Raw genomic sequence first — 19706 nt, forward strand, 5'->3', positions numbered from 1 at the left:
TTTCATCTTACATTCCTTTGGGGCAGTGGGACAAAAATCATGACACTTATCCGAAAGAGCACTTTTTAAATCAGATTATTGGGGGGGACAGTCCCCCCCAGGTCCAAGATTGGAGGGGACATGTCCCCCTCGTCCCCCCGGGATTTGCACCAGTGCTCGTCACAACTGTGAACAATGAACTGGACCTAGTAAGGTGACGTGGAAACTATTTCAAAGTCACAATGTACTATTACAAGTGTAAGACTGAACGCGTATATTTAAATTGTGCTAAGTGGAGAAACTTTTATTCTGTTCTGCGATTGCTTGGAAATTATCCCAAATAGTTTGCTACATAAACACTACTTATGTCGTCCAATCAGAACAAACAGTTAGTATGTACGGTTACTACTGAATGCCAAGCCACTTAGTGAAAACATGATACATCATTTTCACAAGACACACTTAATCACACAAAATTTAACGTTTCACTAATCGAAACATTCATGATATATATATTTTGTGGCAAAACAGCAACTGGCATCATATATTCAAAGGTGCCCTTTTATTTAATCACACTCAGTGTAATGTATATATTACCACTATTCTTATTCGTTTGAAAACCGAATTTGGGCGTGATAGCTAAACTTGTTGTCACGGTTCGCCACTTCCGAAAACGTAAGTTTATTTTAGGGCATGTGACACCTAACATCGTGGTTGAAGGAGGAGTCGCCTGAACTTAGCGAGAGTGATAATGAAATATCTACTACTAATTGAAACACTAAATATTTTCTAGTAAAGTAAATTTTGAATAAATTATATTATTATTGTTAGTCTCTGTATATATTCATTTTAGAGGTAATTATTCCAAATCGGACTTCTGAAGAAACTTATCGAATCGAATTTATTAACCGTGCCGATAGCGACTACTCCCAGTCACGACCTAATTAGTTTTTCAGTTTTGTTAGAAATAAGAAAAGAAAGAGTGAGAAGGAAAAGGAGGGGAGAGAAATAGAAAGAAATAAGAAAAGAAAAAAGGAGAGGGAAAAGGAAAGATTGAGGATTTTAAAGGAGAATGGATTACTGGATGATTTAGGAGATATAGTAATGAATTCGAATGGTTATTATCCGGTAAATCGTTACAAATATTATTAGTGGAGAATCAATTTTGAAGTGATGTGGAATAGACACATGTTCCCTCATACCACCCAGACCTAGCTCCAGGCACCACGTTCGTGGGGTTGTCCAGACCTAGACCTGGAAATGAGAAAAGTGAAATTTAATTCTTTGTAATTTAATCTCAAGCAATAATTGATAACTATCCAACATCTGAACTCCATGATCTGAGATCGACCACACATATGAATTAGTCAGGAGCAAAAAAAAAAAAAAAAAAGTAAATATAAGCTCAATATAAAATTTATGTATTGTCTCAATAAGAGTTTCAACTTCCTGCAAGAAAGATGTCGTATTTAGGCTCATCCCGTTATTTTGACTCTACCCTAGAGCCGACTTTAAATTTGTTAGTAGCGGTCTTTCATGACCTAGGTTATTTACCTTGACACATATATTAAAACATGACACATATATTATAGATGTTAATATTACAAATGATATTACTAAAATTACTTAAATTAAATCTATCATGCATTCACTCGCTCACTCACTCAGGACAGTGTATGTATGTTTAAAGGAAACCAACTAGCTACAAGGGTACAAATAGTTTATTACATTCATAGTGAAAAGGAAAAATGATTACAAAGAAAAAATCTTAAAAGCACAAGTTCTCGGTTATATGTTAATAGAATACATAGAGTTATATTTTAGTAAATTTTTATATATTCAATCATCTTGACAAATAAAAAAAAATATAATTACATATATTATATCTTAGGCATGCTAAAGCAAATTACGACTTGCGACATACGCAAAGAAGACACTTATTTCACTTCTTTTTTTAAAAAAATGGACAAAGAGGAAAGAAAAGAAAAAAAAAACTTTTAGGTGTACTAGAACTTATGAGTCTCTACCTCATGTCGAGAAAAAAAAAGTATTCTTTGTACGTCCTGTAGCGTATATCAAACTCGAGCATTCGAGATCACTATTAATGCACTAAAAGTAGTGTCCAACACATTTCGCTCGATTTAAATTCAGTTTATATTTATACACATATCTTTTGCTTTATAACAACCTTTTGTCCAGTATATACGAACTACCAGTTCGTAGCTGTATTAGCATATTGAAAGTTCTACCCATCTAGGGATTTCAACGACGATATTTGGTCAGAGGAGAATTCTCCTCTCGATTCAGTCCATTTTTGGATTCATTATTTAGTAACTCCAGGTCACTAGTTAGTCATTCATCACTTGTATGCATCATAACACTTTATTTGTGAATTACTTATAACTTTTAGTCATAGTATTTATATTTGAGAAGATCTTCACTAGTTGGGAAGATTGTGGTGATTTATATCGTGGTAAAACACTGGTTAAGTCATAGGATACACATTGGAAAACAGGGGGATTCTAGGTACACTTTCCAAAAAAAAAAAACTTTCTGGTTGATCACTAAAGGATAATATTTGTCGAGGGATAGGATTACGTTTTAGACCTGCCGTTATTTTGAAATACATGCCATTGAAACTGTTTACATTATTGATTACTAATTACATTTATGCAGAACAAAAAAAAAATATTTAAGTTTGCGACGGTATTCCTTAAAAAGAAAATCAGACTACATCATTCCATTCGTCGGAAAACATTACTTAAAACCCATGGCAACCAATAAACGTATGGGGCAGATGCGGTGCACTTACGTATATCCATATTATAAATTTAACATTTTACATTTCACTTTAATATTCTATATTTCATACATATTTACATTTCGATGTCTCTCTCTCTCTATATATATATATATATTTAATATACGCGCACACATTTAATCACATAACCCCAACACTAATTTGTCGAAGAAGGTTGCAACATTACACCAAGAAACAAAACTTCCGACATATCATCATAAAATATTATTTTCATTTATACCGCGCGTCTATTGATTTAAATTTTTTTACATATTCAATTGGAGAGTAGATCAAAGAGAAAAAAAAACTTGTGACGCAGGCACGTAATACAGAACATTCCTAAATACATGAACATATATAAACAAAACAATTTTTATCTTAACTTTGGGCCCAATATTACAACAACATTCACGGAAATCAAATAAATGGAAAGCGACCACTGGATCAAAAAAAAATCCCAGACGGACAATGGTGAAGGAATGAAAGTGGAAATTACGGTGTACCGAATCGTTAGTCACCCCGTCGATGGGTCAAATATAATGTAAACCCAGTCCCTAACTATTTCATCAAACGAATCGTGTCTTGAGATGTCTCAGCTGGTCATTTCGGTAAAAAAAAAAATATACATTAATTCATTGATATATTATACTTTTAAAATCGGCGGGGGGAAGGTTGAAAATTAAAAAAAAACTCTAGAGAAGAAGTAGAAGAAGTATAGGTAAAGAGAGAGGAGACAGAACACTACAACTACGAAAGATAAGTGGTCGAATTTGCGTATACAACATACTTTAACCAAATATTCTCTTTTATGCCAAAAGGGGTTCGGCTTACCAAATAAATAGCCGAAAAAATGTCTGCGAAGATGAGACAAGTCTGTGTTCCCGATGGGATTTTCGGAAAGACAAAGGCTTTAGGGAAATCCCACCACTCACCGTATCCGGTCAACACCCTTGCAGATCCCGGAATCCTCCGGAAGGTTAGAGACGGCGTTAATTTAGAATTTCAAAAGAAAAAAATCATCCGACCTCTCGAAACTAAAAGATTCCAGAATAGTAATGAAATTAGAGTAATAGCTAAAATATCCCTAATTAGTGATTTGCCAAAATAAAAAAAAAATAAATAAACTGGATTTTGGATCGGTGATTTCTATTGCCAAACATCACCGATAGCTCCCCTTCGCAGAATGCGCTAAATTCTGAGGCATCGATTAATTTCCATCACTATCTAGTTTGAAAACTGAGAAAAGAAATCGAAAATATTCAAGGGGGAGGGGACGATGCCCGGGTACGGTATAATAAATTTTAATAACTAATTGTTTTGATTCTATAATCCTATCTGTCCTATTCAGTCTACAAACACTGTATGGTAGCGTAATATGAAAAAAAAATCTCAGTCATAGGATCTTCTCTTTCATAACCGACTGTAAACATAATTCACAACAGCCCAAAACGCCAACTATTTGGTATCGTGATCGATGCACAATTATATTTAGTTAGCCATTACATGATGCTATCCCTACCCTGCTGTTAGACGAGATTGAAATAAATCAATACTACTGTTATGGCATACTCAACTGCGAAGTAATAATACATGCTGATATATAACTCGCCTACCTTGTCGAGTGATGTCTCGGTGTGGAGGTCAGAACTCGAAACGATTCTCACCACACATTTACGTTTCATATATATATATATATATATATATATATATATATATATATATATATATCATCATATGACTAAAATACACCGGGCCCATGTATACACTATATGGGTGTCCTATCATCTATTCACTTTTGCTACAATATTCATATTCATATTCAAATAAATATTCATATATTCATATCATCATCTTTTTCCATTTACTACGACGTTATATTTTAAAGAAAACACCCTGTCTCCTCTATCTATGCCCAGCCTACATACACATTTCATCATAATACTTTAAAAAAATCTATAATTCGCGTCCCGACCAACACGCAAGAAACATTACTCGAACCCAAGACTTCCTTGCCACACAAACCATCCTATATCTTACTTCGCAGCTGTTTTAAAACAATTCTCTATATAGAAATATTCACAAAAAAATAAAATATGTGCGATAATATTGCTGAATGTGATAGCATTCTGACAGCAACAATGAAAATTATTCTGCAACTACAAGAAAAGAATTGGAATTCAATATCTTAATTTCAGAGCGGAAATAGCATCACATTGGCTGACTTCGGTTAAGAATTTATGCATAGTTTATTTACTTAAATATTTTCATTACTGAATTACACAGAATGTTGCAGTTTTCAGAATATTAAAGTGTCATATCACATTATCCAACTATCTGTTCATATGGGCCGGAAATTATGTTTACTCGGTTTTAATTCGAAAATAAAGGTCAATTTTGTGAAATCTAAATCACTAACTGGGTTCAATGGTAAAATATGCACGACTGATAGTACGGGATTTCGACACACGGGCGCTAGTAACTATTTGTTCGAACTGTAAACCACGAAATGTGACCTTGTACTCAGGATTATTGTACTATATTACGTTCACTTTCAAATATTGTTTATAAGTTCATTTAATGACGGAATAAAAAAATATCGCATAGTAAATACTACACTGTCCATATTTAATTATCTCACGCACTCTTTCATCACTTAACTACCACAATTACTACTACTAGAAAATGTTTACTACATTACAAATATACACATACTACTTAAACTACAAGACACATCATGCCAATACACACCAATCATCACTACCATTAATCTTATTATCCATTTAACACACATAGAACTCATCAGAGTTTGCCATTTTTTGTTGAAATCGGCTCTAGCTGATGTAGGGGAAGGAAATGGGCAGTGAAAACTGAACCAATTAGTCCTGATTAATTCATGATCTTTTATCAGATATTAGTCAAAACGTGTTCAAGGGGAACATACTAAAGCTATTAATTTTGAGGGTCCCCTCCCTAAAAGGGAAGGAAACCTAGATAATTAAATATTTAACCCATTCCTACTGGAAGCTATCCCAATTCGGGATGAAAACAGGAGCCTTTAGAGTTAACCTAAGCCATCATTCTAATGTTACCAAGATTGCGAAACTCAAAATACCGCAATGTAGGTTAGTAAAAAAAAAATCACTATCTATATTAATAAATTACTACACGGACAGGTCTTGACTGTATATGATATTGGAAGGGGTGAAAAGGATAATCACTGTTCTGAAATTTCTGAATTGAAGCAAATGAAGAGTTTAGCACACCAAATTACATGCACGTAATGTCGAACCTGTCCACACTAAATATTTACATCCGGCATGGCGTCTTATGCATCCGGCTATATTTCACTTAGATTTTAGTCTGTTTTAACTGTTACGATTTTCTAAATTTGAGCTCCTGTGCTTCCTGGTAGAGTATTTTCGATCTGGATATACAAATTTACCTGTTTTAATCGGCTATTCTGCTACAAATCCTCTCAATTCGCTGGCGGATCAGACACGCATTTTGACTATTCTTCTGGGCGATGTAGAGTGAAGATGATCGCGCCTTAATCTGTAGCGTGGGTAACTGCACCAATCAAAGTAAAGCTTTTTTGGCGGTGGAGTATTTAAAACGAATAAAAAATGGTAAAATCTGGATTGAACCGGATCTTTAGATGAACATTGGTACCAAAAGAGGGGTGAGGAGAGTCCAAAATATTGTGCCAAAATTTAGATTGGTTAATTATTCTAAACTTCCATCCAATGGTGGGTCTATATTTCCGAATAGCACTGACACCGTGAGATTTGTAATCGTCCATTTAAAATATGCATATATAAGATTTATAATTAGTTAATAGATAAATAAAGATATGAATCCCCAAAATACGATTCCTAAACAATTTTTTACCGTCTTCCATGTTAATTTGGAATAAAATAACGAACAAATAACTAATTTATATGGATCGAAAGAAATATTTTCTAAATAGGAAGTACAGTCGGTGCAAAAATTTCTGGGACCCTCCCATCAAAAATATCATTACATTAAATTGTAATGTTCCATTACACGTTTATATTTATTCTCATTTATAACATAAATTCCTTTATAGACACCCTATTCTAGCAATATGGCCAAGAATATTCAAGGCAGTCTCATTCTATATATTAAAATTAACTAGTCACTACATGAATTATCGTACACTGATCAATACGTGAGAATCAGCATAAACCAACACTCAGTTCTAAATTTACACACTCATCTTAACATATTTTCACTTCACGGCTCCATGTTATCTATATATGTAATGAAAATAATACCATTGACTGTATCTCTAACTAAATGTGATCATACTTTGAAAAGATCAACGATAATTTTAATCACAGAGCGTACCGAAGAGAGAGAATATTTGAAATTGCAATCTGACGACGGAATAGGCAAACTTCAGTTTAATAAAATATGTAAAGTTATTTTTATTAATTATTTAATTACTTGATATTATAACGTATTGTTTTCACAACAATTAGTTGGTAATGTCATTCGTTTATTTAACTATTGGTATGGACCTGAATTGCTATAGATGATTCAATAATCACGAAAAAACGGTAATTTTTGAGTTGACTAGATTCCTAAGTTTCTGGGGGGACAACTAACGGTGAGTAACTTTTTCACCGAACGAGAAATGAGTTTGCAGTGTTAAAATAAACTTTGTACCAATACACACTCTTTGTACTAAAGAGAAAACTAAATATATGTTGTATCTTATAAGATAACGAAACGTAATTACTTTAAGTTTGTATTGTGGATCAATGTACTTATTACAACGGACCAAAAGAAATGAATAATTAAAGCAACAAACACTGTCCTTAAATTCTAACAAATACATGATGTATTTCCATTAAGAAAATCATATCAACGCCCCAGCAGGGACATTTGAGACTGTTAACGGAAAAGGTCCCTTTACTGAAAGGAAGAGAACACAGATGAAAATTACTTAATCCATTTTCGTTTGAAACCTATGGTTAATTTACGAATAAATGACAGTCCCTATTAACTGATATAATAGTAATTAATTCAACTAAAAAGAATCCTACACCTACCACCATATTAAAAATCACATATGCTTCGTGCACAGACATAACCTATATCAGGACAGGCCTTCCGTAACCTAACGGATATTTTACGACGTTGAGAGAATATCCTAAAATCAAAACTTAGTTCAAAGATCACTTAAAGCCTAAAATCTGTTTCACTGAACTGTGAACACTGTCCATCACTTGTATATTCATCAACATGGCGTCTACTAAGCTGAATTCTTTATTTTAGTTTTTCTGATTATTTCAAAACGATATTTCAATACTTGACATAAAATGGGACTCAACTGCTTCCTGAGATAGTTTGCTTAATCGTTTGACGTAAAACACAAAGATTTCATTTTTTCTTCTTAGAAATGAAAATTCCTTGTGTGCGTTTGAACCCACACCAAAAGCAACTAACTCATTGTGCTAGTACGTTCGGCCACCAAAACCACCAGTATCAGGCACTTGATTTCTGCTATATTTATGGCACGTGCGAGAAACTGATAACTCCAACCATCCAGAATGATATTTAGCTCTTATGAGTAGAGTCGAATATGATTTAAAAATATGATTCTCAACACTGGTGAATTTGTCTATTTATTTTTACTTTACTTTCAAGGCCTCAATTGAGTTTTTTCACTTGTTTCTGTTTACTTACCGGAGATGAGTATCTCTAAGTGTAGAAATAAAACTTGAGTTATTTTTGGATATTGATATTTGTAATTGTAATAAGAGCAATAGGACTTATACTACTACTTGGATTTCGAGACACACAGCCTTAGTCTTTAGAGAAGATAACTACTGAAAAGAGTACATTTTTCAACCACTGTAATATATAAATTGAATGTAACTATGTGTACCTAATTATCACGGCCAAACGGCAGTCAAATTAAATGAAGTTTAGTATATAGTTAAGCTTTAATCCAAACTGAGATGTTACCATTTTGATTTCATTATAATAATTTCCTAAGGGATAGTGAGGATACGAACTTTTGCGTTCAACTGTCGTATTGGACAGAAGCTGGCAAATTTTCCCCTTCTTTTATTTCCAAACTATCTCTTATAAAGCAATTCCTACTTATAGAGGCTCCAAAATATTATTTTCATTTTTCTTAACTTCAATATGCTTATTTGCATTTTAATAAGCCGTACTATTGAGGTCCTAAGTATTCAGTAGTAATAATAATAATAATAATAATAATAATAATAATAATAATAATAATAATAATAATAATAATAATAATAATAATAATAATAATAAAAATAAAAATAAAAATATACAAGATAAATTCCATATCAGGACAGATTGAATTAAAATCTGTAAAACCATCCAAGGGTTAGAGAAAATTTATAAAATCTTCGGGATTGGAGACAAGGGTCAGGATCAGCAGGACATACCCTCTGATAAACGCAATGCCTCCTGGAAATCTTCATGTAGGATGTAGTTCTACTAAGCTCACAAGAACTCTAAGAAAAATTGGTTTACAGTAATGGCTTTGCTGACGATGATGATGAGAATGAAAGAAATTTCGGAGTAAAGAAAGTGGGAGAAAGAGAAACAAGAAGAAAACCTCCACACACGGTGTTTGTCCAGCACAATTCCTACTAGGCAGGAGTTGGATGGAACAGGGAGAACCATCATTACACTTAAGTAATAATAATAATAATAACAATAATAATAATAATAATAATAATAATAATAATAATAATAATAATAATAATAATAATAATAATAATAATGGTATTAAAAGTTTTAAATTTGCCTTAAAATTTTGCAAAACTTACTTAAAAGTAGTAGAGAATTCAGAAAAGATGTTCCGTGCTTTGAAGACTCACCTCTGGAACTACTCAAATTTTGAACTAAAGCCTTCCACTAAAATTTAATGTACATCGTTTTAAGGAAAATAACTGTAATAAAAATATCACTCAAGTACATATCACTCAATACTAAAGCATATAGTAAACTAATTTCTAAAATGTGAATAGGTTATAGTAAAAGCTTTGCTACAAAAATACCTAGTCTGACCATAATTCAATGAGCTTTGAAATACAAAGTAACAAAACAGCCTATATGATTCACTCTACAGAGCAATTGTTACTTAAAGAATGGACTATTTCCAGAATAGAGACAAGACGATAAATGTTTAAGAAACTTTTCGTCTCGTCTCGACTCTCATCTGCAAATCGTGAACATAATTTGAGTTAGCCTTGTCTTGTCACGAATGTAAAATGTTAATTCTCATGTTATTTTGTTTGTTTTAGAAAAGAGATGAAAATTTCCTGTTTTCGTTGGCAACATTAAACGAAAAAGAAATGTTCTTTATAATTGTCACGTTTCTAAATGTAATGGTATGACGTGAGCGATAATTAGCTCGTAGATTTTGGTCTTCTACGAGATATAGTAATAATTCCTGAAGATTTGATACAAGTATTTCTAGTATGAATACTCAACAGCTTAGTATTCAAATATCTGAATATAATAAAAGGTATGTCATCAGAAATCCAATCAATCGCCATCAAAAATCCTTAAGTAAAGAGAATTGTCCGACCTCGATTCGAAGGAAGAAACCCCACATTACTGGTCAAACGCCTTGACACTGAACCGTGATCACTATGCGGTAAACGAATGGTCTTTAATCTGATTCCGTTACTTTATTTTCATGAAAGAGAACATGAGGTTGTAGTGATGTGTTGTGAATATATTTGAATATACATGAAGCGGAGCGGTAACAAAGGTTCCTTTTTTCTGTATTTATATAATAATGTCAGTGTCACAGTAGATCGCTCTGTCCGGTACAACAGTAATCAGAAGTTCGAACAGTCTAAATCTAGCCCACGAATTAACAAATCCAGGTAGTATTACATTGGAAAACTCTAATGCTACGTTTTCATTTTTAATGTCTCTGTAATCAATGATTAGTTGGTGATCATTAATTCGGAGTGCATTTTGAATTTCATATTGTGCCATTGTCCAACACATTAAAGCGTTATTTTATCACAAACAATTACACTGAACGTTGCCTCCATTAACCATATAATGAATTGATGTATAATTTTCACATTGTCTTAATCTGGGGTTGGCACTAATATTGTCTTAATTTAACGGTATGGCCATAATATTCTTTGATATATTTTTGTTTGTCTTCTTCAGTTTTACAATAAAATGGGTAAACCAAAGGCTTCCTGCTTAGTCTGACAAAATGAGATAACATAAGTCTCGAATAGACCACCTGAATTCCCATATTTCGAGTTTAGAATATATGAGTTTAAATTCCCATATTTCGTCCATATCGCGTACTTTATAACCTTTCTTAAGCGCAAGGTGTAACTATGATGTACAAAATGATCCTGTATAAGCACGCAGAGTAATACCAGAAAATAAGTACAGGTTGGGTCCAAATAGGGGATTTGACTACACTATGAATACTTTACGCATATGAAAACTCCGTCCTCGTATGTATCTTACGCTAATTAACGAGCATATGTTTACGTGTTATAATCCAAGGTTATAGCTGAGTAGACTTGTAAAAATTTACTTGCTCATCACTCGCACATATCACGTAGGAACGAAAAACCTCGGTACAGTCCCTACTCTTTGGAATAGTTTTGAAGAGCGTTAGTAAATAAAAAATGTACATTTTTATCCGCTTAACTTCTTATCCAAAAAACTTTCGTATATTTACCGTTGATAAATATTTTATGTTGTACTTACATTTTGTAGTTTGCCTTAATCTTGATGTAGATCGTGGTAGGAGAACATTGAACAATTCTAAGCAATAACGTGTGATGTAGCCTCACAGCTAAATTGGACTCTAAATTTGGCAAAACATAAAAGAATAGTATAGTTTCTGCTAAATCATAGAACAGTAAAACATATTTAAAATATAAGAGTAGACTGTAAGTGCAATCTGTAAACGAAAATAGCGACATTTCTCGGATTTGGTTTTTAGAAGATTCATTAATCAAACTTATTTTGTACATGAATTTCTGATAATATTACATTAGTATTTACAAAGAACTGTCCATCCTCAATACATATGTCTTAGTTTCAGCTTATTGAAATGACTATAAATAATGTATATGCATATGTTAGGTGCTATGTGTGTTTTAGATATTGTCGACAAAGCAATATATAAGAATTAAAAAGACAATAAGAAAAATACAAAAAAAAAAATGAATGCTTGAAGGATAATACCTTATGTCTGAACACAGTAAATTAGTATTTTGTGCAACCTCCATAGACTTGTTTTTAGTGCGGCCAATTATAGAGGCATGCAGGTAACAAGTCTATGGCAGAAAATGAAATGAAATCTCTGAGTTTTACGTCTCACGGTTATGCCGGTTAGGCTAAGTGAGACGGTGATGATGAGAGATGAGTGAAATGGTGGAATGAAGAAAGTGGGAGAAAACGGGAGAACCCCGAGAAAACCCACGATTAACGATTAACGATTTTTGCTCGATGACATGACGCATTATCGACCTCGGAAGCGAAGTATTTTCCCCAGAAAAGTAGTCTCTAGCCGTTGTGGGAACATTACGTTCCAAAATTTGAAAATAGTTTATCGCTTTAACCCAACCTTCACATATGTTCATGCTCCCGACGCCTTTAGCGGTAAAGCAAGCCCACACCATCACTTAGTGGCTTAATTTTGTGCGGATCTGAAACACAATCATTTTCAAGTTCCTCACCCTTTCGTATCAACAGCTTCACACCACCATTGTTTATCACTATTTTTTTCATCCGAGAAAACTACGTGCTTCCAGTCCTCTTCAGTCCAACTTTCATATCGGTTCACAAACTCCCGTCTTGCCGACCTGTTTGTTTTTGTCAGCTTCGGCTTCTTACATGACTTCTTCTTTGTAATACCTTCTTCGCGCGGTCGAGATAAAACATTTGTATTAATAACTATAAATAAAATGTCATCTTCAGTTTCAGAAGCGAGTTAGCAGGAACGTATTCATCGATTCTGCAGTGCTGTTGATTTGATTTTGCGATCTGCTCTGGGTAAATTTTCTTTTTTCTAACACACTGTTGACGAATTGAAGATATGTTACACTGCTTGTGCTTGTTAAATATTCTTCCTGCTATTGAGTGGTGTATTTTATGTATGTCACCGATCTAGCTAATGGGTTTATCTTCATTCTGCAAAGTATGAATTTTACCTTCTTTACGTGAAGACAAGTCATATTTCTTAACAATTTTACTTTTTTACAGTTTACATAGAACAAGAATACCACAAAAGAACAACACTGCGCAATAACAAAAATGTCACTTACACTGTACAAGCAATAAGAAAACACAGAAGTCATATGAAATGATTTTTTATTGGTGAACATATCGCAACTGCAATCCAGAATTCTCACTACAATAATTTGCTAGGTGCCCTTAGTACCATCTAGAGGAATATCAATGATATAAAAGCATATTACAAGTGTTGTTGTGTAGATTGGGCCACAGAAATTCTTGATGAACGAAGTCCATGATCTAGGCAACCCAACTAATGCTTAGTCCAAGATTAATTACGCCTGGTAGAGTAGCTAGAACAGCAGCATGAAGCTGCTCCATCTGTTAAAAGAACAAATCGTAAAGAGTGTTTTTGTGCAGGAGTGAGGAGAAACACTGGCTGACGAAACACTGGCTACCTACAAATCAATTAAAATATGGGTCGACCATTTAGGGGAAGAGCCCAGCCTCTAATGAATATTTTGGGTGTCTAACAGGGCCTGAGCTCCTAGGTTCCGGTGGCAGTAACATTACTTAGATACGTAATATTACTTTGAAAGAAGAACTTGTCCGATTTCATTATTCGTTAAATGACTTTTGAATCTGCTAAATATTGGTATGCCGTAATTTATTTGTAAATATTAAAAATGCAAAATTCGATAAAACTCAAACGAGTTGGAGAAACTATTCGTACTAAGCTAATTTCTCCTTACCTTTTAAATATAACTGAAGGTTCTTGATTTGAATAATATTTGTGAAAATCTACACATTGAGACACAAGGAGAAAAGAGGAGGATATAGTGTCAATAAACAACAATTTAAAAACGCACGAAAGTAACGGTTAATATCAAATATAGATACATTAACAGAATTAACTCTTTAACTCGTTTTCTCCATTCATTTTACTTCCTTTATTTTCAGGATTACATCATCACTGAATTTCTCCAGTGGAGATTCTCTTTCATTTAGCAGCATCCAACTGGAGCTCAGCCTTGTAAATGAAACATTTTAAAAAGTTGTGAATGGCGAGGGGGACTCGAACTCGCATCACAAGTTTAGAAAACCACAATGCTAAGCAATCACCTAGAATGTTACTTATTTGCGCGCCATTACATAAACAGTCTTTTCAGTGCGCTGAAGACAGTAGCGTGTTAATAGTTAAATTCAAAACACAGGAATATGTAATTGAGAACTCGGAAGGTATTATATCACTGTATTCACCAAATTGTAAACATTTCAAATTTTTAAAAACAAAATACAAAACTCCTTTGTTTTGAATGAAGTGCGTATATTATACTCGTAAACAAACGAAAGATGAATCAGTAACTGTGAAGTAATTGTGGTTCAGTGGTCATTGCGCTTGTACAGTAATCTGAAGGTAATCAACTCTGATTCACGAACGACCAGTACATTTTTCTTTTACTTTAAAATTTTCGGTGGATATTGATCAGGGATGACACATGTTCTATTATCTTCAGCTCGGATGCTTCAATACTTCAACTATCAAATATGTAGGAATAGCAATGGTAATAATAATAAACTAATAAAATAATTATTATCTCATTGAAGATTAAAACTTAAGAGCTTATTAACACTCACGGCATAACATTACGACCAGAAACGTGCTATTTGGCATGATAATTTCGGATTTGTTTAGTGTTGCTCACGAGAAGAGGAATTTCTTATCTCGTTTCTAAAACAAACTAAATAAAATTGAGACGAGAGTTAATATTTTTCATTCGAGACGGCACAAGGTTCACTCACATTTTCGTGTCGCTTTCGAAATGAGAAGTCAGACGAGAAGAAAGGTATCGTAAATATTTCTCGTTTTATTTCGATTCTCGAAATAGTGTATGTCCATTCTTTAAGTAACAATTGCTTTTTAGACTGAATCTTATACGCTATTTCGTTACTTTATATTTCAGAGCTCATAGAATGTGTTATGTTCTGTGTAGGTATTTTTGTAGGAAAACTTTTATAATTACTTCTGCATATCCTAAAGGTTAGTTTATTATAGTTCAGGGATATTAAGTTATTTTTTTTTCACTTTTAAACCTACAGTAGAATACTTTCTACATGAAACTATTGTGGAACGCCTTAATTTATAATTATCTTAGTTGCAGAGGTGTGTGCTGGAGGTCCGGACACACTTCCGAATCCCTACTTATCATCACATTTTGATTAATTCTAGGGCAAATTAAATATGTTATTACAATTATTATTATTATTATTATTACTGAAGATTTAATACTTCAATATGACGTCCTAAAGCAATGCAAATAAGCATACTGAAATTGATAGGAAAAGAAAAAGAAAAGATATACTTTCGAATGGTTTGTGTCCGAAAGGAAATGGGGGGGTAGAAGGTGTCAGCCCCTGGGCAATATTAATATCGAAACATCGTAAGGTTAAACCGTAACTAAGTTGGATTTGTCTTCATCACGATACATAGTAAGACGCTTTCTTTGGATAAAATACTTTGGATTATGTATGCGTTATATTGATATTTTAACAAAATATCATACGTATATGAAAAGAATAGTTCCTATTTACAAATTTTGGTTGAACGGATATATGGAACGTCTTGGAAATGGCGAACGAAAATATTATTATTTCTAGCAGTAGGAGTAATAATGGTAGATATGTTCGGAATAATTGCTAGGAAACAATATCGTTTCAGAAAATTAATGATCCATAACAGGCCGTAAGCATGATCCTTATGTATTCATGAATTGTTTGCTAACCACGTTATGTTCTCCTGTAGAACGATCATGGTGGTAAACAGACATGTGGCGTCATATTGCTAGTACCATATTTCCTCTGCGAAGAAAGCCGTTTCCACTCTAACTTGTAAGACTGAAAGAAATTGAGTATTTTTCATTTTATTACACACCAGAAGTATATATATTGCAGTTTGGTAAAAACAATTTACCGGAGCGGTAATCGGACCCGGGACCCCTGCATTGCAAAACGGCTGTTACGCCAGTACGCTAAGACTGCTCTCGTGAGTGAGAGTCAAAAAACATTCGTGTGCGTAGCAAATTGCACACGTTTACGATAACGACGAAACACGGATTTCGGTCATTATAAAATACTATAGTCGAGAGACTTTAAATTTAAATTAGAAAACAAAGATAGGCATATACACACAGCAAGGATGTGAAGGAGAAACTGGTTTTAAGAGTAAATCCAACCCTTAACTGAAATGTGATGACTCAGAGCAGTTTGTTTTGTGATTCAGTTAAAGTATATCCGTAACTTGACTCTATTATACATAGTAATACTTGTTTTACAGTTATTTCCAGTAACCTTGAACGACAGGGACACGAACTCAGATACATCGAGGACATACAATTTCAAGAGATCACCCACCGGGAATCGAACACGGGACCGCTGAACTATCTGAGGCAGTGATGACGTGTGCCAATGAACAAATTGACTCACCATGCACCGTGACCCACGACCCACCATAACCCACCACTCACAGTGACCCACTCTGTCCCACCATGACCTACCACCACCAGTGACCCACTGTGAGCAACCACCCATCGACTCACCACCCACAAAAAGACATCGTCATCAACTCTGACACATGATCGAAGACCTCTTCTTTACTAACTAAAGAGTTTATACTTGTGATAAAATCATGTTGCTAAATTTTAACTAAACAGAGTTTGAATTTGAGTTATAATTTTGTTATTTTCACAAACTAACATATTATCAATTTTGCATATACAGAAAGTGCCACCCTCATCATAAAGAATAATTTTTAAAGATGCTATGTGACGTTCTGTTCATTTTCAATAAAGAGTTAATATGCTCAATTTCAGCTCTGTAAGTTTATCGGCTTGTGAGATACTCATGTTTTTTCGCAAAAATTCGGATCCCCACTAGCACTTAAGATATTATTATAATGAAACTGATATGATAACATCCTACTTTGCATTAAGGCCTAATTATATACCAAAAGTCATTTCGTTTGTCTTTGCAATTTGGCAGTGATGATCAAGCACACATAGTTACATCCATTTTTTTAATAATAATATATATACACAGAGCGTTCAAAAAGTCTCTATACACCTGAATCATGGGGGTGGGGGACATTTGGAGGCTTATGGGAGATATTTCCAACATTCGCTGTAAAAATGTATGTTAAAATGTGTGTGTATGTGCTACGCCCTGTTCAAGTGTTTTCAAGTCATAAAATATAATAAATTTTGAGTAAAATAATTTTCTTGTTGCTTTGAATATGTGACAATTATAGTGTATAGAGATTTTTTGAACGCTCTGTATTATAGTGATTCAAACATTTATTTTTTTCAGTAGTTAGCTCCTCTAAAACCTAATAAGCTCTGTGTCTTGAAACAGGCACGTAGAGAGGATTTCGTGATGGTAGGGGGGTCCGAGACATGTAATACTATTTTCGCCACACCAGAAGCTCGATCATTCTACACTGTTTTACTGGAATAAATATTGGTTTGTTTAGATAGGATTTCGTAAAGGTGGGGCTGTCATGAAATACTAAAGAACCAGTAGCTCGATGCATCTAACCTACTTTACTATCAACATATATTAGTTTTTTAGAACAATAAAATGAGGATATGTTTCTAAGTATTTTAATAAAGAACTATGAAGAAATTTCGTGTAAAATAGTAAAAAAAATAAGATTTTACAATATTTACGTCCTTCTTCTGTTTTATTTAACCCTTTGGGGATCCTATGGTACAATTTGTACCATATGCACTTTTCATGGTACATTGCGTTATTTCTCTTCTATTTGAGCCTCTCCGTCCGGGTCTTTTTTGTTTTCCAAGTCCAGAGGCCTTGCAGAAGACATTACGTATGGTTTCAGACCGTCCTGCGTCCAGACATAGGAGATTATGACGTCATAATTCAAAAATTTCTCTTCTCATTTTCTAAGCCTATGTTCAATATTTTTTGGCGGGCTTATTTTTCTACGTAGAAGATTGAAATTTTGCACAAACATTCAGTCCACCGAGTAGTATTTACCAGATTTTTTGTTCCGATGTCAGTGCTAAAACAATGGGGGAACCAGAGGGGCGAAGGGGTAAAAACAGAGATTTTTTTACCCCCAAAATCCCGTTTTCGGTTATTGTCCCGCCTTACATACATGATAGGACCACGTCAGTCATACCGTCTGAAAGGCAGTTCCATTCTGAAGAGAATAACGGTCGAATTATTATTCTAGGGTAATTAGGAACGTCTCAGGGATTTTTTGAAAAATATACTTTTATATAGGGAAACATGGGGCATTGTCGGTATATATATTTTTTGGCGGGCTTATTTTTGAACGTATAAGATTGAAATTTTGCAAAAACATATAGTCCACCGAGTAGTATTTACCAGATTTTTTGTTCCGGTGTCAGTGTTAAAACAGGGGCGGAACCAGAGGGGCAAAAGTTGAAAAAAGGGAAATTTTGCCCCAAAAAATCCCGTTTTTGGTCATTTTCCCGCCACACATACATGATAGGACCACGTGAGTCATACCGTCTGAAAGGCAGTTCCATTCTGAAGAGAATGACGGTCGAATTATTATTCTATGGTAATTAGGGCGTCTCAGTGAATTTTTATCCAAATATACTTCTGTATAGGGTAAAAGTGGGGCAAAGTAGGGAAATCTTTTCTGGCGGGCCTATTTTTTCACGTAGAAGATTGAAATTTTGCACAAACATTCAGTCCACCGAGTAGTATTTACCAGAAGTTTTTTTCCGATTTCTGCGTAAAAACAGGGGGGTCCAGAGGGGCAAAAGTTGAAAAACGGGAAATTTTGTCCCAAAAAAATCCCTTTTTTGAGGAAGTTCCCACCTTAGATACATGATGGAGACATGTGAATGGTACCGCCTGAAAGACAGTTCTATTCTGAAGAGAATGATTGGTGGATTATAGTCCTAGGGTAATTATGGATGTCTCAGGATTTTTTTCCCTCAGATCATAGTGTTTTATGGTACTTTGGGGCACTGTGGGAATTTTTGATAAAAATTCTCCCGCCCTTACTATTCAAGATAGAAACTTGAAATTTGGGACACACATTCAGTACACCAAGTACTATTTATCAGATTTTTTAGATGGCTACGATCACACAAGGGGGGCCAGGGGGGGCCAAAGTTCGAGAAAAAAAATTTTCCCTCCGAAATTTTCACTTTGACATTTTTTCCCGCTTCTGGTATATGGTATGAGGATGCAAGTGGTACCATTTGAAAGCTAGCTCTATTCTGAAGAGAACGAGGTATGAACCATGATCCTAGGATAAATAGTGACGATACAGTAGTTGCTTGACTGAAAGTCTAAAAAATAGCCCAAAAAGCCAGGATCCCCTAAGGGTTAAATATAACAATTTTCCTTTCATTAAGATCTCAACTATTATAAAAAATACATATTCATTATTATAAGAAGTACATACTCAATATCTTTTAAAAATTTTACAAACTCTGTGTTCCTTTCTTTGTTGAATCAAATATTAACAAAACTTTCTTTCCGCATAAATTTTTGTTTTTATTATTCCATCAACAATTGTCTGTTGCAGATGGCAGGTTATTACAGCAGTAGAAAATTGTTTTTGAAATAACATTTTGATACACTAATGATGAGATGACGAAAAATTAAGATAAAAATTTCCAATCTGTTACAC

The sequence above is a fragment of the Thermobia domestica genome, chromosome 4 (assembly GCF_964235325.1).
Source record: "Thermobia domestica chromosome 4, izTheDome1.hap1.1, whole genome shotgun sequence".
Classification (NCBI taxonomy): Eukaryota; Metazoa; Arthropoda; class Insecta; order Zygentoma; family Lepismatidae; genus Thermobia; species Thermobia domestica.